The 22,761-nt window shown below is 50.9% G+C and overlaps 1 protein-coding gene across 1 annotated transcript in view; it reads left to right on the top strand.

Moving 5' to 3' along the window:
* LOC144599870 (lateral signaling target protein 2 homolog) overlaps positions 1 to 22,761 on the top strand; it is an 83,251-nt gene that overhangs the window by 3,357 nt on the left and 57,133 nt on the right. The window lies entirely within an intron of this gene.

A 22,761-nucleotide genomic window follows, 5' to 3' on the forward strand; every position in this document is an offset into this window, starting at 1 on the left:
GCATTTTACCTACATAGAAAACAACAAAAATGTTTTCTGAGAGAGAAACAAAATTACTGTTTCAGGTCCATAACCATGTTTTAGGCCATGACCCATCCGAGTAATTTACTTACTTTATTGTCAAAATTCGTTTAAAAAATTGGTTGCTTTTTCTGGCAACTGATTCCTTGCAACAATTAAATTGATATCCACAGCACCTCCTCCTACTTATCCTTGGACCGATCCCACAGATGAGCACCAGGCCATAATCTTGCACACCATTTTAGATTTCATCACTTCTGGCTGTCTGCCCTCCAAAGCCTGTGACCTTATCGTTCCCCAGCCCCGCATAAGGACAGGCAGTTTTACAGGCATGTTAATTTTCCGCGTTTCCGCAGATTTCTACGTTTTTAAAATCCATTTTCCGCGCTTTTTACATGGTTTCCGCGTTTTTCACTTTGCCAAATAAACGGAGAAATCGGATCCAAAAAAACTGTATAGACTTGTAATGAACACTAGGATTCCGCTAGAGGTTGCTAGGGGTTCCGCGAGAAATTCCCCACCCCACGCACCCTGGAAGTCAACCCGAAAATGTGGCACTTAGGCTGGGCAAGGCAGCCAATCTCGACCTCATCGGGACTTCCACGGCCGATTGGTCGGTTGAATTTGCAACCTGTGGAGCCAGCAAATCTATCCCCATAGCCGACTTCCTTGTCCTGCTGGATAAACCAGCAAAGCTCTGGAACTTTGCCAGAAAATCAGTGGTGGAACTTGTAGATCAGTGCATGTTCCTTTAACATAATGACCTCACCACTACTAACCACTCCCCATTGTCTCTTGTATAATTGTAGCTTCCCCACCTCCAGCTCGCTCTCTAGTTCCAGTGATGACCACGGACAGCTAGGGCATAACTTGTGTAGTGAAATTAATAAACAATATCCAGTAAAAGACTCTGTGTGCAAAGGACGTCTCTTTACATGGTGTCAGAGCGGTAGACTTGCGTCTCCTGTTTATCGGGTTTTTATTTTTAGCATTTGTTCGTCCCAGTTGTGTCCCATCCTTCCACTTTGCCATGGCTCCCTCGTGTCGTCGTCCGGACACGCTTGTTTTTGATGAGGACATAGTGCACCGCTGGACTGTCTTCCAGCGGGACTACGAGCACTATATAGCGATTGCCCATCCTGATGCAACTGCTGCGATAAAAGCTCACCTGCTCCTCAACCTGGCTGGTCCGGAGGCAATGGAACGCTATGCGTCGTTCGAATTCGTCCCTCCGGAGGACCGCAACGACCCGGTATGTCTCATGGCTAAGTTCACTGCCCTGTGCGATATACCCACCAATAACATTATCGAACGTTTCAACTTTTTCTCGCGGCGTCAGACTCCAGGGGAGCACGTTGACGCCTTCATTGCATCTTTAAGACATATGGCTCGGCGGTGCCGCCTTCAAACGATTACACCCGACGAGATGATCAGGGACGTCCTGGTCAACGGTCTCCTAAACTCTAAGCTGCGGGATGAGCTCCTGATGAAGCCTGACCTGTCGCTAAAGGACGCCATACATGCCGCACGCATGGCCTCTGCTGTTGGCTCAGTATCTCGGCCGGCGCCCCAGGACATAAATTTCACCGGCCGCCGGCGATTGAATGACCCGCAGACCAGGGTCACCCCCTCCGCGCCCACTATGGTCACCCCTCGCAGATGCCCAAACTGCAACTTCTCGTCACACAGGTATAACGTTTGCCCAGCGCAGGGCAAAACTTGTAATTCCTGCGGGAGGCAGAACCATTTTTCTGCAGCTTGTCGTTCTCGTGGGAGACCTGTCCCTGCTCCTAGAGGTAGTCTAAACAACCTTGCGACCGATGATAGCGCAACCGGTTCCCGGTACCAACATGAGGAACTCCATGGCTCAGATACGACTTCCTCCCATGGAGACTCTATGCTGTTTTCGCTTTTGGGTGCACCTGCATTGATAACGGATCCATCCGTGCATGTTACAGTCAATGGACACTCCTTCCCTGCCAAGGTCGATACTGGGGCTTTTGCAAATGTTATGTCTGTGGGCCTCTTCGAGCAGATAAGCTCGGGGGAGAGGGTTACTCCTGACAACTCCCGCCTCCATGCCTATGGGGGAGGCGTTCTGATTGCCGTGGGAAAGGCAACGGTTATCTGTACTGTTCTGGAGACCTCTCGGCCCCTCACGTTCCTCCTGCTAGCATCTGACAACGTCACCCTGCTGGGCGCCCGTGCATGCCAGGACTTTGGTTTGGTCTCATTCCACCGCGACATCCACCTGGTGCAGGCCCCCATGGACCCCCTGATCGAGTACCCTGACCGATTTGATGACGTCCTGGGGAAGCTGCCCTGTGCCTACAAGATCGTTGTGGACCCGGGGGTCGACCCAGTGGTCAGACCGGCCCACCGTGTGTCTTTTGCCATGAAGGGCCGCGTGGAGTCCACACTACGTGGCATGGTGGACATGGGCATCCTCAAGGAGGTGAGTGCCCCCACCCAGTGGGTCTCCACCATGGTGGTCGCTGCCAAGAAGGACGCGAGCGAGATCAGGATCTGCATCAACCCCAAGGACCTGAACCTGGCTATTAAACGCCCGCACTACCCCATGCGGACGGTGGAGGACGTCGCGGCACAGGTCGGTCCAGCCACAGTTTTCTCGGTCCTGGATGCCAAGAGCTCCTTTTGGCAGATCCCGCTGGATGCACGTTCCTCCTTCCTGACCACCTTCAGCACACCGTTCGGCAGGTTCCGTTTCCTCCGCATGCCTTTTGGGATCAACTCGGCAAGCGAGGTTTTTCAGCGTACGATGGAGCAGCTGTTTGCTGGGTTGCCGTGCGCCATCATTGTGGATGACATCCTGGTGTACGGGAGGGACGTCGCTGAGCATGACCGACACCTCCGCCAAGTCCTGGACAAGGCTCGTGAGATCAATCTCAAGCTTAATCGAAGGAAGTGTCGGTTCCGCGTTGAGGAAGTCACCTACGTCGGCCACGTTTTCACGGCGGGGGGCCTGAAGCCAGACCCCGAGAAGACGGCGGCGATCACCGAAATGCCCGCTCCCACTGACGTGCCCGGCCTGCAGCGCTTCCTGGGCATGGTCAACTACTTGGGTAAGTTCATACCCGACCTCAGCGAACTGAGTGCCCCCCTGAGGGAGCTGACCAAGAAGGACAATGCCTGGGTCTGGCTCCCGCACCACCAATCGGCCTTCGTGGCCCTGAGGTCCAGACTCGCACGGACCCCCACTTTGCAGTTCTTCGACCTGAACAGGCCAATCGTCCTCACCTGCGATGCATCTCGGTTCGGCCTTGGTGCTGCCTGCCTGCAGCTCTACGACGACCAACAGCTGCCCGTCTCCTATGCCTCTCGCACAATGACCCCTGCTGAACAGCGCTACGCCCAAATTGAAAAGGAGCTCCTTGCCGTGGTGTTCGCGTGCTCCAAATTCAGAGACTACGTTCTGGGAAAAACTTTCACCATCGAAACTGACCACCAGCCGCTGGTCTCTATTTTAAACAAGCCCATCCACGCAGCCTCGTCCCGCTTGCAGCGAATGATGCTGCAGCTGCAGCGTTTTACATTCGAAATCGTGTACCGCAAAGGCAAGGAGATGTTCGTGGCAGACACTTTGTCCCGTGCCCCACTACCTTCCATTTCCCGCCATCCGTACGAATCGGCTGACCTGATGGTGTTGAACGTCAACATCGTTCCATCTTGGCAGATGCAGTCCCTGGTCACACACACTGCCGCTGATCCGAACCTTCAACAGCTTGAGGGCGTCATCCGCCGTGGCTGGCCTGAACGACGGTCTTCCCTGCCGGCTGGTGCCGTGCCCTACTTCCTGGTTCGGGATGAACTGGTGCTGCACGCGGGCGTGGTGGTGAAGGGTCACAAGGTTGTGGTGCCGGCTGCGCTGCGAGATCACTACTTCCAGACTGCCCACAACGGACACCCAGGGGTGGAGGCCACGTTATCCCAGGCCCAAGCACAGTTTTACTGGCCTGGCATGGTCAAGGACATCCGGGACAGGGTCTCCGCCTGCGCTGCCTGCAACAGCCTATTACCTCATCAGCAGCGCCAGCCTCTCCTGCAGCAGCCGGCTCCCGAGTTGCCGTGGATGGCTGTTGCCGCCGATATTTTCGAGTGGCGTGGCAAACACTACCTGGTCCTGGTGGACTCCTACTCCAGCTGGTTCGAGGTGGACCTGCTGCCGTCCCTCACGTCTGCTGCCGTCATCGGGAAGCTTCGCCGCCACTTCTCTACCTTTGGTTCCCCGGCATCCCTCCAGTCCGACAACGGCAGCCAGTTTACCAGCGCGGAGTTTGCTGCTTTCGCCACCCGGTGGAACTTTCGCCACATCACCAGCAGCCCCGAGTACCCGCAAAGCAATGGACTTGCAGAGCGCGCTGTCCGCAGCGCTAAGGAACTGATGGAACGTTGCCGGCTTGACAGTTCGGACTTGTACCTTGCCCTCCTCAACCTCCGCAACATCTCCCGGGACCCCGCGCTCGGTTCCCCTGCCCAGCGCCTCATGTCCCGCACCACTAGACCCCCTATCCCCGTCTCCCAGCAATCCCTGCAACCCACGGCTCGGAGCCCTGCCGCTGTCAGGGAGCGCTTCACTGAAAAGCAGCTCATTCAGAAGCGCTCCTTTGACAAATCGTCCCGTCCCCTTCCACCTCTGTTCGCTGGCCAGGTTGTCCGGATGGAGTCCACCTCCGGTCACCACCGGCTGGCCGTGGTCGTCGGCAATGCTGACTCTCCACGGTCGTACCTGGTCAACTACGAGGGCACCGTGTACCGTCGTACCCGCCAGCACCTGATGCTGGTAAACGAGCCTGCACCGCCTCCCGCGGTCCCGTATTCACCTCCCGTCCAGTCCCCGGTGCCTGATGTGCCTCCTGCTCCGGTACATCCGCAGTCGCCCCAGCCCCCTTCCCCTCCCTCGCCTGCGCGTGTATCGCTTCCCAGTCCTCCTCCTTCCCCTGGTTCCCCAGCCTCTGTACCCGCACCCGTCCATGCTGTTCCTTCGACCGGAGGGGATGGTGGGTTGCGCACCCGCTCTGGGAGAGTGGTCAGGCCGCCTGTCCGGTACGGTGTGTACGAGTAGTCTGTGTTGTGCTGCATTCTATCTGCTCCCTGCTTGTAGTTTGAGCCTAGCGCATGAGCCGTGGTCACTTTTGTTTCCAAGAGGAAGGATGTAGATCAGTGCATGTTCCTTTAACATAATGACCTCACCACTACTAACCACTCCCCATTGTCTCTTGTATAATTGTAGCTTCCCCACCTCCAGCTCGCTCTCTAGTTCCAGTGATGACCACGGACAGCTAGGGCATAACTTGTGTAGTGAAATTAATAAACAATATCCAGTAAAAGACTCTGTGTGCAAAGGACGTCTCTTTACAGAACTATAATGAGTAAATATTTAATTTAAGTGTAAGATTATATAACTAAGTTAATTAAGGCAGGGTTAGCCACGGGAGTTTACTGTGGTCATCATCATGGCCGCATACATTCTCCCACAGGCTAATGCTAACCTAGCGCTAGCACAGCTGCACTCGGCCATCAGCAAGCAGCAGGATGCCCACCCCAACGGTGCCTTCATTGTTGCCGGGGACTTTAATCAGGTCGACCTACGAGCCACGCTCCACAAATTCCACCAGCATGTGCAGTGCCCTACCAGGGGCTCAAACACGCTGGATAAGGTGTATACCAACGTAAAGGACGCCTACAGAGCTCTCTCCTGCCCACCCCTGGGACAATCCGATCACCTCTCACTGTTTCTACTGCCCGCATGCAAACCCCTCATCCGCAAGACCAAACCTACAATAAAGACGGTCAAAATATGGCCAGAGGATGCCACCCTACAACTCCAGGACTGCTTTGATCGCACCGACTGGGACCTGTTTGCACAGCAGTCGACCTGGAGGTAGACTTGGAGGAATACACATCCACTGTGCTCTCCTACATCAACTGCTGTGTGGAGAATGTCACGGAGGACAAGGAAATAAAGATGTTCCCAAACCGGAAACCCTGGATGAATAAGGAGGTACAGAACCTGCTGAGGGCGCCGCAACAATGCCTTTAAATCTGGTGACACTTCAACATACAGTGTTGCCAGATCAAGCCTGAACAGGGATGAACACTTGTTGTAGGGGCAGAAAACGCTAGTGGGAGTTGTGTACAGGCCACCTAACAGCAGTAGTGAGGTTGGGGATGGCATCAAGCAGGAAATTAGAAATGCGTGCACTAAAGGTGCAGCAGTTATAATGGGTGACTTCAATCTACATATAGATTGGGTGAACCAAACTGGCAGGGGTGCTGAGGAAGAGGATTTCTTGGAATGTTTGAGAGATGGTTTTCTAAACCAACATGTCGAGGAACCAACAAGAGAACAGGCCATTCTAGACTGGGTATTGAGTAATGAGGAAGGGTTAGTTAGCAGTCTTGTTGTGCGAGGCCCCTTGGGCAAGAGTGATCATAATATGGTAGAGTTCTTCATTAGGATGGAGAGTGACAAAGTCGATACAGAAACAAGTGTTCTGAACTTAAAGAAAGGTAACTTTGAGGGTATGAGGCGTGAATTGTCCAAGATAGACTGGCGATTGATGCTGAAAGGGTTGACGGTGGAAGTGCAATGGAAGGCATTTAAAGGTCGCATGGATGAACTACAACAAGTGTTCATCCCAGGTTAGCAAAAGAACAAACCAGGAAAGGTAGTGCATCCGTGGCTAACAAGGGAAATCAAGGATAGTATTAAAACAAAAGATGAAGCATACAGATTAGCCAGAAAAAGTAGCATACCAGAGGACTGGGAGAAATTCAGAGTCCAGCAGAGGAGGACAAAGGGCTTAATTAGTCAAGGGAAAATAGATTATGAGGGAAAACTGGCAAGGAACATAAAAGCTGACTGCAAAAGCTTTTATAGATATGTCAAGAGAAAAAGATTAGTTAAGACAAATGTAGGTCCCTTGCAGTCGGAAACAGGTGAATTGATCATAGGGAACAAGGAGATGGCAGACCAATTGAACAAATACTTTGGTTCTGTCTTCACTAAGGAAGACATAAACCGTCTGCCGGAAATAGCGGGGGACCGGGGGTCTAATGAGATGGAGGAAGTGAGGGAAATCCAGGTTAGTCGGGAAGTGGTGTTAGTGTAAGGGGTTTCTGCGCCGAGCTTTCGCCCGACCTAAGGTCCCTGTGCCTTGCTCTGGTCCCTCGACCAGGCCGCGCACACTGGTTCCCCGTGAGTGGTTCGACCCTACGGTTCTAGACACTGGACTTAGATGCAGGAGCGTTGATAGTGCAGAAAAATTCAACCAGACCAGATTTGAAGACCAGGGTTTAAACGGAAAAGGCTTTTATTGAGCGCTTGGGACTATGGTACATGAATGCTTTACCCAGTTCTATAAGACATATACTGAATTACATGAATACTTTGACTCTGAATTATAAACGCACAGTTCTATAAGACATATACTGAATTACATGAATACTTTGACTCTGAATTATAAACGCACAGTTCTATAAGACATATACTGAATTACATGAATACTTTGACTCTGAATTATAAACGCACAGTTCTATAAGACATATACTGAATTACATGAATACTTTGACTCTGAATTATAAACGCACAGTTCTATAAGACATATACTCGACTGTAAGATGGGGAACGTACGACACATCGCAAAATTGGCCAACACATATTTACTTATACACCCACGTTAATTAAGCCACCCTCCCCTCTACACTAAAACTATGTCCAGGATGTGCAGGATCGGGGTACATGCTCACCATGGGGCTATTACTGGGGTTACTGGCTGTTCGTGTTGCTTCTCCGCTGTTTTCCGTGAGGGTCGTGCTTGTTCCGTGAGTTTCTTCCTTCCGTTCTTCTCGGTGAGTCTCCGTTCTCCGTGCCGTGTTTAACCCAAAAAATCGTGGGCAGTTATACTAATCCTGACCCGTCCTATCTCCCGCCAGATCTTGGGATCTCTTTGTTTCAAAGATAGGTTTCGAGTTTCTCTTTGTTCTGCGTTATGTCCGGGGGTACCGGTGATGGCTAGACGGTCTGTTAATCTGTTTCTCGTTGAGAGGTGATGGGTTTAACTGGTTTCCCATCACCTGCCAGGTAGGTTTCTATGGGCTATTGTGCCCCCTTAACGGGATTAACTGTGTAGGTCGGCTTGGGGCATTGTGAGTATGCTGATGTCAGCGCCCCAGTGTCTGGACTTCGACCTGGTTTTGCGGGTTTCTGCACGGCCAATATCCATCCATTGTTCTGGCCGTGGCTTTGCAGAAACCTAGAGACTGGGCTGTGGGGTTTTTGCTTTTGTGGCTGGTCACGAGGTCCCGCGGCCATCTTGGGACCCACGGATTGTGACATCCCTTGGTAAACTGACCGCAGCCTTTCTCCGCTATCAGCCCCAGTCTCCCGTGTAAAATGTCCAAACTGCAGCTCTTTGGTTTGGTGTTGATTGCAGAATGAGGGAAAACTTCTCAAATCTTACATTAGGTAAATTAAATGGATTAAAGGCAGATAAATCCCCAGGGCCAGATAGGCTGCATCCCAGAGTGCATAAGGAAGTAGCCTCAGAAATAGTGGATGCATTAGTTGATTGCAGAATGAGGGAAAACTTCTCAAATCTTACAGTCCCTCCTGTTGATTTGCATAACCCCAGCTTATCGAATCAATTAAATAATGTGGTTGAGCAATGTTTTCCCGATTCTCCACATCCAGACCCCTGAGGTTTTAACTAACTAGTGCCCCATTACGAACATACAGTCCCCATCTTGAGGCTGACCTATACTGTCCGTGTCCCGGGCAAAACTATATTACAAACATTTACATTTCATGTCTACCTATACACTTACACCATGTCCCAGGCCGATGCCTCCGCCATCCTCCTACTGGTGTCAGCTTTAATGTAGGACATGAAAACAAAACAACAGCAAAACGATACATTTTGTACATTCCTTCAAACAATCACTCTTTATACAATTTCGAAGAGGACAATACAAAACACAGTTCACTCGGTGCGGAGGGGGCCCGTCCTCCTAGCAGCTTGCGGCTGGGTCCTGCTCGCCCACCCGCACGTCAGCGATACCTCGAACCCCACATACACATATAGATCCCCTCATCCGGTTCCCACCATTTGTCCCAACACACAGTCAACTGTTCATTAGTCCCAGAAATAGTCCTGTGAGTGTTGTTGTTAAGTCTCTCCCACTCAACAGTGGAGTTGACCATTGTCTGGCTCGTTTTCCTCAGCCACCACCGCCTGCTCGCGGGGACCTTCCCCGTACATACCAGGCAGATCCTTTTGCCAACGGTGGCGCTTATTCTTTGGGCGACGATCTTGACTCTCGGGCACAATAACGGTGTCCCGATAAGCAAAGCCTGAGGCGCTGGAATATTCTGAAGAGTTCGATCCCAGCCACCCCGGCCACCGGCCTTCATGAAAGTGAACTGCGGTCTCCTCCGCTTCTCTCCTTCCAGTCCCATCGGTCGCGATGGGAGCCGTGTCCCCGGAGCAGCCGTAGACGATGATGTCCTTGGTGCAGCCCCGATAGGCTCATCCACATCCGATCGCCGTGGCAACGATCCACCATACGAGTGCCTCCTTCCACTCCAGAAAACGGATAAAAATATGGTATAGCCAGCCTCTTGGGGAGCGCTTGGCTTTGTTAATGCCCCTGCGGGCGGGTCTCTTGGCCCCCAGCCTGCACCCCACACCTGCATCCTGGACGCATCAACTTTATCTAAAACTATCCCCACAAAACTTATCTATATTACTTATCCTTATCTATATTACTTTATCCTTATCCTTATCTAGTCTAAAATATAATACAGCGCCGCCTTCCCAGGGCGGCTCAGCTAATCCCTGTCAGGGCTGCAGCGGGTCGTCTCTTGCGGCTGCATCACGCTGTCTCCCACCTTTGATCCTCCGCAGCCTGTCGCTGCCTGTCGGGGGCTAAACCTCCTCTGAAGCGATAACTCCCTCCTCCTCACTTGGCTCCCGTACCTCGGGGCGTGATTGACCTCTGGCCAAAACTTTCTAGGTTGGGGTTCCCTGCTAGACCTACGGAGAGTCACCTTAGGCACTGCCCCCTGGACAGCCTGGCTGAGGACCGGTTCCTGCCGTGTCGCAGCTCAGGTACCCCCCCCAGCTGCCGACCCTGGCCCCTCCTCATCCAGCTCTGCCCCCTTGGTGCTGGGTATTCCCGCGGCATCCGACCTCACCCTGCCTGTACCTACAGGTGGTGAGCCTTCGCCCGCTACCCCCGCCTTCCTGGTGCTTGAGTCGAGAACGTTACTGTCGTCCCCCTCCGACTCCTCCTCCTCCGTAATGGGATCCAGCCCCTGGTCGAGCTGATCAGGCCCTTCCTCGTCTGAATCCCACCCAAAACGCGAGACTCTCCATTCCTGGAGAATGTCCTCCCCCCTCACGGCGTAGACCATGGGGCTGGCTTTGTCTACAATGCTGTAGGGCCCCATGTAGAGTGGTTCGAAACCACCTACCCTAGCGTAGTTCCGAATCATTACCAGTTCTCCTACCTCCCACTCCTGCAGCTTGTGCGGCTCCAGCAACAGCTTGTTGCCTAGGTGCAGCCTTCCCATGTTCCCAGCCGCCTGCCCGTGGACCTGCTTCAGACGCTCGAAGAGGTTCTGGACAAACCTGTCCCTCTTAACCTCCTCGAGCTGACCCTCCGTGAGCACCGGGGCCAGAACATGGGTGGGAGTGCGCATAACCCTGCCAGTCATCAGCTCGTACGGGGAATACCCCGTGCTCTTAGACTGGCTGGCCCTGATCCCCATGAGGACTAGGGGCAGGACCTCCGCCCATTTTTGGGGCGAGCCCATAGCCTCCTTCCTCAACCTTTCTTTCAGGGTCCTGTTCATGCGCTCCACAATCCCTGATGACTGGGGATTGTGGGCTACGTGCCACTTCCCCTCAATGCCCAGGAGCATGAGGGTGTTCTGCATCACCTGTCCGGTGAAATGACTCCCTTGGTCGGACTCCACAAAACGAGGGAGCCCCCACCGCGAGAACACCTCCCGGACCAGGATCTTGGCAGTACCCAGTGCCGTAGCTGCCTTACAGAGGAAAGCCTCCACCCACTTAGAGAACACGTCTATCAGAACGAGGCAGTACTTATAGCCTCCTTGGGTTGTGGGCAAGGGCCCGATGTAGTCGATCTGGATCGACTGCCATGGTCCCTCCACCCTCTTGACGTGTCCCATGGGCGCTTTCCTTTTCTGGGGGTCTGGGTTATTGGCAGCACAGACGAGGCAGCTGGCGCAGAACTCACGGACCTCGTCCCTAAGCCCCGGCCACCATCCCGCCTGCTCTACCCGCTGCCACGTAACCTCCGGTCCGGGGTGCCCTGCCCCTGGACCCTCGTGTGCCAGCTGGAGGAACTCCCTCCTGTGCTGCTGTGGCACAACCCACTGTTCGGCATGGAAGAGCATGCCTTCTTTTATGGAGAGGGCCGCCTTACCGTAGAGACCCACTACCTGCTCGCCCTCACTAACAGCTCTGAGGACGGCTTTTAAAGCAGGATCCTGAGCTTGGACGGTCCTCAGGTCCAGAGGCAATGTGACCTTTGGGGTCCCGACGTTTCCCTCCTTACCCTGGATCGCTGCTATCTGCCTGTGCCCATAGGGGTCCCATAAAATGCCACTGCGGGCGCCCTCCTTAGCCAGGGCATCCGCCTGCTGGTTGCCCTCCCCCCGGGGCTCTGTGGCGGAATGGGCCTTCACCTTGTGAATAAAAACCTCCCCTTTCTCCCCTACTGCGGCCAAGATCTGCTTAGCAGGGGCTTAACCGTTAAGGGCCTCCCGTCTGAGGAAGTGTATCCGCGACGGGACCAGATGGCCAGGTACTCGGTACACGAATTGCATGTAAACATACTGTCCGAGCAGATCGTGTACGGGGTTGGCAACCTCTCTGGGTGGGTAACGACGTACGCCACTGCGGACAGCTCGGCCTGCTGCGCGCTCATGGTGCTGGGGAGCTTAATTGCCAAGGCAATGCCTGCCTTGGGGTCATAAATTCCACATCCCGTTAGTCGTTCGCCAGCTGACACCTTGCTGGAGCCGTCCACATAGATTTCCCGGCCTGTGGGATGGATCCCAGCCCGTAAACCTATGTCGACGTCCCAGACCCCCTCCACGGAACACCGATGGGCCGTTCCGGGATATACTAAATTGGGCTTGGGCTCGCACAGACCTTCAACTTTCAGATCCATCTGTGAAAGGAGGAGGGTCCAGCGCGCGATGCGGGCGCTGCTGACAGTCCCATCCTTGATCCTTCCATCCAGAAGCATCTGGGTGGGTGTGTGATGGGTTAGGAGAGTGATTGGAGAGGTTCCTGTGAAGATTAATGACCTCTTCACAGCCCAATGCGTGGCTAAAAGGTGCCTCTCGCAATTGGAGAAACTCCTCTCCACATCAGTGAGCACCCTGGAGGAGTACACCACTGGTCGCAGCCTACCGTGCCGTTCCTGCAGCAGCACGGCACTCAGGCTGTCCCCACTGGCTGCCACCTCCAGAGAAAACCATTTCTCCCCATCTATGGCTCCTAAGGCTGGTGCGGTTTGCAGATCCCCTTTTAACTTCTCGAACGCGGCCTGGCAACCCTCATCCCAAGACCACTCCACTCCCTTGTGTAGGAGTCGGAGTAGCGGGGCTGCGGTGGCCGCGTAGTCCTCGATGAAGTCTCTGCAATACCCGGTCAGTCCCAGGAAAGACCTCATACCCGTTACTGTATAGGGAATCGGCAACTCCTGCACTGACTCCCTCCTAGCCTTATCTATGGCCCTTTCCCCGGCGCGGATGGTCAGACCCAAGAATGTTACCTCTGGCAGACCGATCCGTGCCTTTTTCGGGTTTATCTTCCTTGGTGTGGGCCCTGCAATCCTTCGGCCAGTGCCCCACCTTACCGCACCTGAAACACTTGGACTGTGCGGTAGGGTTACCCTCCTGTCGCCACTCCTTTTGGGCCGGTGCAGTAGCCTCCGCCACGTGCACCTTCCCTGTTACGAGTCGGGTAGACGTGCTCCGGGTGTTCCTATACCCTACCGTGAGAGGGTCCAAAACCGCCTCCTCTGTACTATTTGTGGGATCAAACCAGGCTTTCGCCTGCTCCCTGACGGCCGCCAGGCTGTTTGATACCAAACATCGGAGCCACTGGGCTCTCCCATTCCCGACCAGGACATCCCACGCGGGGACGTGCGGGCAGCTGCTTTGGTATACTGACCACAGTCGCGCCGCAAAAACCTTTGGGGGTTCTCCCTCCATCTGGAGGGTCTTCCCCAATCGGGCAAATGGACCCTCATCGCCCATCCCCAAAACTTCCAGGACCTCGTCCCGTAGGAGATCGTAGGTCCTGGTCCCTCTTTTACTCTCATCTGAGAGGCATTGGAGGATCGAGCTGTTCAGGGAGAACAGCAACAATTTTGCCCGTTCTCCCTCGTCGCAACCGTTGATTGCGGCGGTTTGCTCTATTTCTCTGAAATGCAGCGAAGGGTCCCCTGATTCGGACAATTTTGTTACATGCCCGATCATGGCTCTTAACTGCTGGGAGCTGTGGGGCACCACGATCTCGCTCTGAATGGGTCCGGCGTCCCCATTCAGCGCGGTGGGTCCCCGTCTGGTTTCCAGGACCGGGCACATGGGCGCCGGTGCCGAGTCCTCGACCGGGAGCTCCTCTCTCTCTCTCTCTCCCCTACACTACCCCTTTCCCAGGATGCCTCGTAGCTAGGGGGATCGCGGAGTCTGGGGGCCGAAGCCACCACGGTCTTTCTCGGGACCGGAACCGGGACCTTCGCAACCGCCAGCGACTGGCTCGCTGGGGGGTTCATTAGACAAACCAGCCCGCTTGCTTTATTTAAAGCACTCCGCAGACCCTCTATCTCCTGCAGGCAGGCCCCGTGGTCGGCCCCTTCCGACCTGTCCTCCAAAACCATTTTGTAGGCTGCCCTAACCCCTTTGAGGTTCTCTTCCTGGGTCTCCAGCTGGCGGCTCAGGGAAGTGCACTGCTCCCTGAGCTTGCCCTTACTGCGCATGGCCTCAGTGATCTGGCACTCCATCAGCTCTACCCTGGCTTCGTGGCGGTTGGTCACGACCCGGCGCTCCTTGTTTAAAGAGTCCAGAGCCTCAATCAATTGGTGCCCACCCGCAGCCTTCTCCTCTACCTCCTCAAGAAGGTCCCTGATCTGGGCTGCCTGTGCCACAACCACGCGGTCCAAGAACTGGACCTGCTTTTTGTAGCAGGTCAGCCAGACCGCCTTTTCCACAGATTTCTTGTGGGCTTTGCTGGCCGTCCACCGGATCGCTGCATCCAGTGGGCGCTTGTCCTCTAATAAAACACACATCCATTGTTTGGTGATATTCACCTTGCTAAAGACATAGTCCGCAATGCGCTCGTCCATTACGTCCCTAGTTTTCAAATCCTTTTCTGGCACACTATCGTCCTGCTGCCAGTGTCCCTTCGTGGTCGCCATTATCTGTAAGGGGTTTCTGCGCCGAGCTTTCGCCCGACCTAAGGTCCCTGTGCCTTGCTCTGGTCCCTCGACCAGGCCGTGCACACTGGTTCCCCGTGAGTGGTTCGACCCACTCACCCCCTACGGTTCTAGACAGTGGACTTAGATGCAGGAGCGTTGATAGTGCAGAAAAATTCAACCAGACCAGATTTGAAGACCAGGGTTTAAATGGAAAAGGCTTTTATTGAGCGCTTGGGACTATGGTACATGACTGCTTTACCCAGTTCAATAAGACATATACTGAATTACATGAATACTTTGACTCTGAATTATAAACGCACAGTTCTATAAGACATATACTGAATTACATGAATACTTTGACTCTGAATTATAAACGCACAGTTCTATAAGACATATACTGAATTACATGAATACTTTGACTCTGAATTATAAACGCACAGTTCTATAAGACATATACTGAATTACATGAATACTTTGACTCTGAATTATAAACGCACAGTTCTATAAGACATATACTCGACTGTAAGATGGGGAACGTACGACACATCGCAAAATTGGCCAACACATATTTACTTATACACCCACGTTAATTAAGCCACCCTCCCCTCTACACTAAAACTATGTCCAGGATGTGCAGGATCAGGGTACATGCTCACCATGGGGCTATTACTGGGGTTACTGGCTGTTCGTGCTGCTTCTCCGCTGTTTTCCTTGAGGGTCGTGCTTGTTCCGTGAGTTTCTTCCTTCCGTTCTTCTCGGTGAGTCTCCGTTCTCCGTGCCGTGTTTAACCCAAAAAATCGTGGGCAGTTATACTAATCCTGACCCGTCCTATCTCCCGCCAGATCTTGGGATCTCTTTGTTTCAAAGATAGGTTTCGAGTTTTCTCTTTGTTCTGCGTTATGTCCGGGGGTACCGGTGATGGCTAGACGGTCTGTTAATCTGTTTCTCGTTGAGAGGTGATGGGTTTAACTGGTTTCCCATCACCTGCCAGGTAGGTTTCTATGGGCTATTGTGCCCCTTAACGGGATTAACTGTGTAGGTGGGCTTGGGGCATTGTGAGTATGCTGATGTCAGCGCCCCAGTGTCTGGACTTCGACCTGGTTTTGCGGGTTTCTGCACGGCCAATATCCATCCATTGTTCTGGCCGTGGCTTTGCAGAAACCTAGAGACTGGGCTGTGGGGTTTTTGCTTTTGTGGCTGGTCACGAGGTCCCGCGGCCATCTTGGGACCCACGGATTGTGACATCCCTTGGTAAACTGACCGCAGCCTTTCTCCGCTATCAGCCCCAGTCTCCCGTGTAAAATGTCCAAACTGCAGCTCTTTGGTTTGGTGTTGATTGCAGAATGAGGGAAACTTCTCAAATCTTACAATAGGTAAATTAAATGGATTAAAGGCAGATAAATCCCCAGGGCCAGATAGGCTGCATCCCAGAGTGCTTAAGGAAGTAGCCTCAGAAATAGTGGATGCATTAGTGATAATTTTTCAAAACTCTTTAGATTCTGGAGTAGTTCCTGAGGACTGGAGGGTAGCTAATGTAACCCCACTTTTTAAAAAGGGAGAGAGAGAGAAAACGGGGAATTATAGACCAGTTAGCCTAACATCGGTAGTGGGGAAAATGCTAGAGTCAGTTATTAAAGATGTGATAGCATCACATTTGGAAAGTGGTGAAATCATCGGACAAAGTCAGCATGGATTTACCAAAGGCAAATCATGTCTGATGAATCTTATAGAATTTTTCGAGGATGTAACTAGTAGAGTAGATAAGGGAGAACCAGTCGATGTGTTATATCTGGACTTTCAGAAGGCCTTCGACAAGGTCCCACATAGGAGATTGATGTACAAACTTAAAGCACACGTTATTGAGGGTTCAGTGTTGAGGTGGATAGAAAATTGGTTGGCGGACAGGAAGCAAAGAGTAGGAATAAACGGGTCCTTTTCGGAATGGCAGGCAGTGACTAGTGGGGTACCGCAAGGCTCAGTGCTGGGACCCCAGTTATTTACAGTGTATAATAATGATTTGGACGAGGGAATTGAATGCAACATCTCTAAGTTTGCGGATGACACGAAGCTGAGTGGCAGTGTTAGCTGCGAGGAGGATGCTAGGAGGCTGCAGAGTGACTTGGATAGATCAGGCGAGTGGGCAAATGCATGGCAGATGCAATATAATGTGGATAAATGTGAGGTTATCCACTTTGGCTGCAAGAACAGGAAAGCAGAGTATTACCTGAATGGTGACCGATTGGGAGAAGGGGAGATGCAACGTGACCTGGGTGTCATGGTGCACCAGTCATTGAAAGCAAGCATGCAGGTGCAGCAGGCAGTGAAGAAAGCGAATGGTATGTTGGCATTCATAGCAAGAGGATTTGAGTTTAGGAGCAGGGAGGTTCTGCTGCAGTTGTACAGGGCCTTGGTGAGACCGCACCTGGAGTATTGTGTGCAGTTTTGGTCTCCTAACCTGAGGAAAGACGTTCTTGCCTTAGAGGGAGTACAGAGAAGGTTCACCAGATTGATCCCTGGGATGGCGGGACATTCATATGAGGAAAGACTGGATAGACTGGGCTTGTACTCGCTGGAATTTAGAAGGCTGAGGGGGGATCTTATAGAAACATATAAAATTCTTAAGGGGTTGGAGAGACTAGATGCGGGAAGATTGTTCCCGATGTTGGGGGAGTCCAGAACCAGGGGTCACAGCTTAAGGATAAGGGGGAAGTCTTTTAGGACCGAGATGAGAAAACATTTCTTCACACAGAGTGGTAAGTCTGTGGAATTCTCTGCCACAGAAGGTAGTTGAGGCCAGTTCATTGGCTATATTTAAGAGGGAGTTAGATGTGGCCCTTTTTGCTAAAGGGATCAGGGGGTATGGAGAGAAGGCAGGTACAGGCTACTGAGCTGGATGATCAGCCATGATCATATTGAATGGCGGTGCAGGCTCGAAGGGCCGAATGGCCTACTCCTGCACCTATTTTCTATGTTTCTATGTTCTCATCTTTACTGTGAATGTTCAGCCACTCTACACCTCCATCCCTCATCAGGAAGGTCTTAAAGCCCTCAGTTTCTTCCTTGACCGCAGAACCAGCCAATTTCCCTCGACCAACACTCTCCTCACTCTATCAACTGACATCTATATACTAAAACTCTCGTTTGTTTGTTCCTGAACTACAGCCAAAATGGTACACGATAGCGCGACAATTTTAGGGCCACCTTACTCACCATTTGGTGCTAATGGAAGAAGTTTCATTGAAATCGGTGTTATATTTTTACAGTTATTCACATTTTAAAGTTTAAATCTATCTCCTCTGGAGGGAGGGTGGAGGGAGGAAGGGGTGGAGGGGGGAGGATAAGGGGGGTTGAGGATGGAGTGGGGGCGAGGGGAAGGGGGGAGGGGGGAGGGGAGGGTGCTGCACCAATGCAAGAAAGGTTTGGGCCCAATGGGTCCACTTGGTCTAGTCTATTATAAACCCACTGACTCCCACAGCTATCTGCACTTCAACCCACCCTGCTTCCTGTAAAGACTCTACTCCCAATTCCTCTGTCTATGCCACATCTGCACCCAAGATGAGGTGTTCCATAACAGGACATTGGAGATATCCTTATTCTTTGGGGAATGTAAATGAGACCCTCGCAAGGGTCTCCTCGGTATCCCATAGCTCCGCTCTTGCTCTCCCTCCCTCCAGTCGTAACAGGGACAGAGTCGCCCTAGTCCTCACCTTCCACCCCATCAGCTGTCATAATCAGCACTTAATCCTCCAACATTTTCGCCACCTCCAACGGGATCCCATCAGCCACATCTTCCCATCTCCTTTGCTTTCCACAGAGACCGTTCCCTCCGCAACTACCTGGTGAACGTCCCTTCCCACCAGAACCACCCCCTTCCCAGGTACTTTGCCCTGTAACCGCAGGAGATGCAACACCTGTCTCTATACCTCCCCCCTCGACTCTGTCCAAGGACCCCAGGTGAGGTAGTTCACTTCCACCTCCTCCAACCTCATCTACTGTATCTGCTGTTCCAGGTGTGGACTCCTATATATCGGCGAGACCAAGTGCAGACTCGGCGATCGTTTCGCTGAACAGCGCCTAAACCTACCTGATCTCCCGGTTGCTAAACACTTTAACTCCCCTTTCCATTCCCACACTGGGAACACGGGTTCAGCCCGGTGGTATGAACGTCGACTTCTCCAACTTTAGATAGCTCCTCTGTCCCTCCCTTCCCCTCCTCCTTCCCAGATCTCCCTCTATCTTCCTGTCTCCACCTATATCCTTCCTTTGTCCCGCCCCCCTGACATCAATCTGAAGAAGGGTCTCGACCCGAAACGTCACCCATTCCTTCTCTCCCGAGATACTGCCTGACCTGCTGAGTTACTCCAGCATTTTGTGAATAAACCCACACTGACCTTTCTGTCCTGGAGGCTTCCTCCATTGTCAGAGTGAGGCCCAGCACAATTTGGAGCAACAGCATCTCATATTTTGCTTTGGCAGCTTACACCCCAGCAGTATGAACATTGACTTCTCCAACTTCAAGTAACCCTTGCTTTCCCTCTCTCTGCATCCCTCCCTCTTCCCAGTTCTCCGACCAGTCTTACTGTCTCTGACTGCATTTTATCTCTGTTTGCTATGTTGTTACCTTCTCCCAGCTAACAAAGATCTATTCTATATTTTCTTTGATCTCCATTCCCTTTGTCCTGTTTCACCCCTTACACTTCTTTATATATGTACCTCCTCTACCTGACATCAGTCTGAAGAAGGGTCTCAACCCGAAATATCACCCATTCCTTCTCTCCAGAGATGCTGCCTGTCCTGCTGAGTTACTCCAGCATTTTGTGCCTATCTTCGGTTTAAATCAGCATCTGCTGTTCCTTCCTACACATGCAAGCAGATTGTACTGGATTAGATGGGGCATCTTGGTCAGGATGGATGAGTTGAGCAGAACGATGTTTTCATGCTGTATGACCCTATGGCTCTCCATCACTCTACTTCAGATTCACACAAGCCTATGTAAAGGATAAAAAAATAATAGAGACCAATAGGAGATAGAAAACACAGAAATTCCCCAACAGTCTCCCGAGGAAATCAATTAGTTCAAGAGAACAATATCTCTGAATAAGAGAATAGCTATCTCTTGTAGATAGACACAAAATGCTGGGGTAACTCCACGGGACAGGCAACATCTCTGGATAGAAGGAATGTGTGATGTTTCGGGTTGAGACCCTTCTTCAGACTCTCCGGTTTAAACCAGCATCTGCAGTTCCTTCCCACAATAGATATTTCTTGTAGTCGGTGATCTCCACACTAATCAGAGACTTTGTTGAAAATCATGTAGATTTGGATTCACCAAACAAACTATAAACTAGTTCCATTGCTCCATGAATCTAGAGGTAAAGTAGAACTATTTAATGTTACATTGCTATGGTAGTTTTCATTAATTTGATTGAAGTTTTCTTGTTTTAATCCTGTAACATTGCTAACAAAGACATCTGAATTGATACACAGTCTAGCTAAAATTAGAGAGCACAAAATCTTGGAAATACTTCAACATTCCAAAATCCATTCTCTGTGCTTGCATCAATGGACTGTGATTTACTTTCTAGGTAGTTTCCATTAAAGTCGATTCCTACCTCTGTTCTTTCTATTGCATCTAACATTCCCATTAATTATTAACCTTAGCAGTTTTTCTCATCTAGTGTTTATTCATCTTACTTACATGAACTGAGGATTCAATTCATTCCACGGAAGAAAGGACAGATGTCAGGTTTTAGACAAATGTCATATTTCTTATATATTGATCTTTGGTTGTATTCCAATCACAGATTGAGAATTCTGAGACCTTCAACTGAATTGTGTAACAATTCCTGAAGTCCCATTATTCTAGTCATGAAGTAAGAGTAGCTCCATACTTATCTGAAAAGTGTGGAGACAGAAGTGAGTACAGATGCTATAATCTGGAGCCTTTAGTCTGATGCATGGTCTTGACCAGAAACGTCTACCATTCCTCAGGATTTGCAAAGAGAGTCTGGAGAGGTTTGCAGGGGTCCCTATCACGATTTATTCCGAGCAGCTCCGTCACAGAGGACTCTGTGATCTACGGACTGTTCCCAGGGACGCATTCGGAGACTGACATCGAGTGCTGCTGGAAGGTCATCAACTCGGTGAAAGACGCTCTTTAGTCTGCCCGAGCTTTGTTGACCTCCCAGCGGAGCGAGCTGTCCGTCAAGGAATGTTGCCGACTGGCCCGCTGCAGACTGCAGGAGTACGTGCTGAGGGACGCACTGAAGCTTGGTGCAGCCAAGGCTCTATGGGGGAGGACCACAGTCTAGGGTCCTTCCGCTGCTGGACATGGGGGGCAGGGTGTGGTGGAGACGCCCCTCCAAATAAGGGATTCTGTGTAAAATTGGAAATGAATATCTGCATTGAATGTGTAAGCTCCGGAAATGTCGGATGGAGTTGTTGAAAAGAAGATGTTTTGTAAATATTTATTACTTGAATAAAGTATTTTTTGATATTTTAAAAAAAAATCCTCAGATTCTAAAGATGTTGCCTGACCTACTAAGATCCGCCAGCAGATGGTATTTTATTCATCTGTGGTGTCTTTAACTTTAGGAAAAAAGAATGGAAAGAGGGTTATTTGAAGAAAAAAACTGAGATGGAGCTGATGGTTTGTGTCTGTCAAAACAAATTAATATGCCTTAAAAAAAATGAACCTGCCATTTTCCCAGCATGACAACAGCATTAACAACCTCTCTTTTTGTGCTGCTAAAATAAATAGTTGATATTTATTAGCTTCAGTTCCATATACTTAGTTTCAGAAACTGGTTGTTTTGGGTCAGATTTTCCAGATTAGACAGAAGCCCTTAAAAAATGTCACATCACAATTCAATTCAACCAGTGAAAGATTTATTTTAATATAGAAACATAGAAAATAGGTGCAGGAGTAGGCCATTCAGCTCCTCAAACCAATATGATCAATATGATCAATATTCAATATGATCATGGCTGATCATCCAAAATCAGTATCCCATTCCGGCTTTTTCCATTAGCCCAAAGAGCTAAATCTAACTCCCTCTTGAAAACATCCAGTGAATTGGCCCCCGCAGCTTTCTGTGGCAGAGAATTCCATGGATTCACAACTCTCTGGGTGAAAACGTTTTCCTCATCTCAGTCCTAAATGGCCTACCCCGCATTCGTAAACTGTGATCCCTGATTCTGGACTCCCCAAACATCGGGAACATTTTTCCTGCATCTACCCTGTCCAATCCTCTAAGAATTTTATGTTTCCATAAGATCCCTTCTCATCCTTCTAAATTCCAGCGAATACAAGCCCAGTCGACCCATTCTTTCATCATACGTCAGTCCCGCCATCCAGGGAATTAACCTGTTGAACCTACGCTGCACTCCCTATAATGAAGGACATTATTTAACAATAATGTCCTTCCTCAGATTAGGAGACCAAAATTGCACACAATACTCTAGGTGTGGTCTCACATGGGCCCTGTACAACTACAGTGGGATTTCCTTGCGCTTAAACTCAAATCCTCTTGCAGTGAAGACCAACATGCCATTAGCTTTCTTCACTGCCTGCTGTACCTACATGCTTACTTTCAGTGACTGATGTACAAGCACACCCAGGTCTTGTTGCATCTCCCCTTCTTCAAATCTGACACCATTCAGATAATAATCTGCCTTCCTGTTCTTGCCACTAAAGTGGATAACCTTGTAGTGAGTCCGATAGCGATGGATGCTGCAGTCAAAGTTTATTAAACAGCTCTAAAAACCCCGTGACAATTCACAACACTCAAAGCTCTAGACTACTACCTAACGTCTTACCTAAAAGGGTTCCAATGCTAGACTACTACCTAACGTCTTACCTAAAAGGGTTCCAACGCTAGACTACTCGAATCTACCGCGCTAACCCACCTCGTGACCTCGCTAGCCAATCCGAGGGTTCGACCATCCAACCAATCCCTATGTCCCTACAACCTCACATTTATCCACATTATACTGCATCTGCCATACATCTGCCCACTCACCCAACCTATCCAAGTTACCCTGCAGCCTCATAGCATCCTCCTCGCAGCTCACACTGCCACCCAGCTTTGGGTCATCCGCAAACTTAGAGATGTTAGATTTAATTCCCTCGTCTAAATCATTAATATATATTGTAAACAACTGGGGTCCCAGCACCGAGTCTTGCGGCACCCCACTAGTCACTGCCTGCCATTCTGAAAAGGACCCATTAATTCCTACTCTTTGCTTCCTGTCTGCCAA

This window comes from Rhinoraja longicauda, chromosome 14 (assembly GCF_053455715.1).
Source record: "Rhinoraja longicauda isolate Sanriku21f chromosome 14, sRhiLon1.1, whole genome shotgun sequence".
Lineage (NCBI taxonomy): Eukaryota > Metazoa > Chordata > Chondrichthyes > Rajiformes > Arhynchobatidae > Rhinoraja > Rhinoraja longicauda.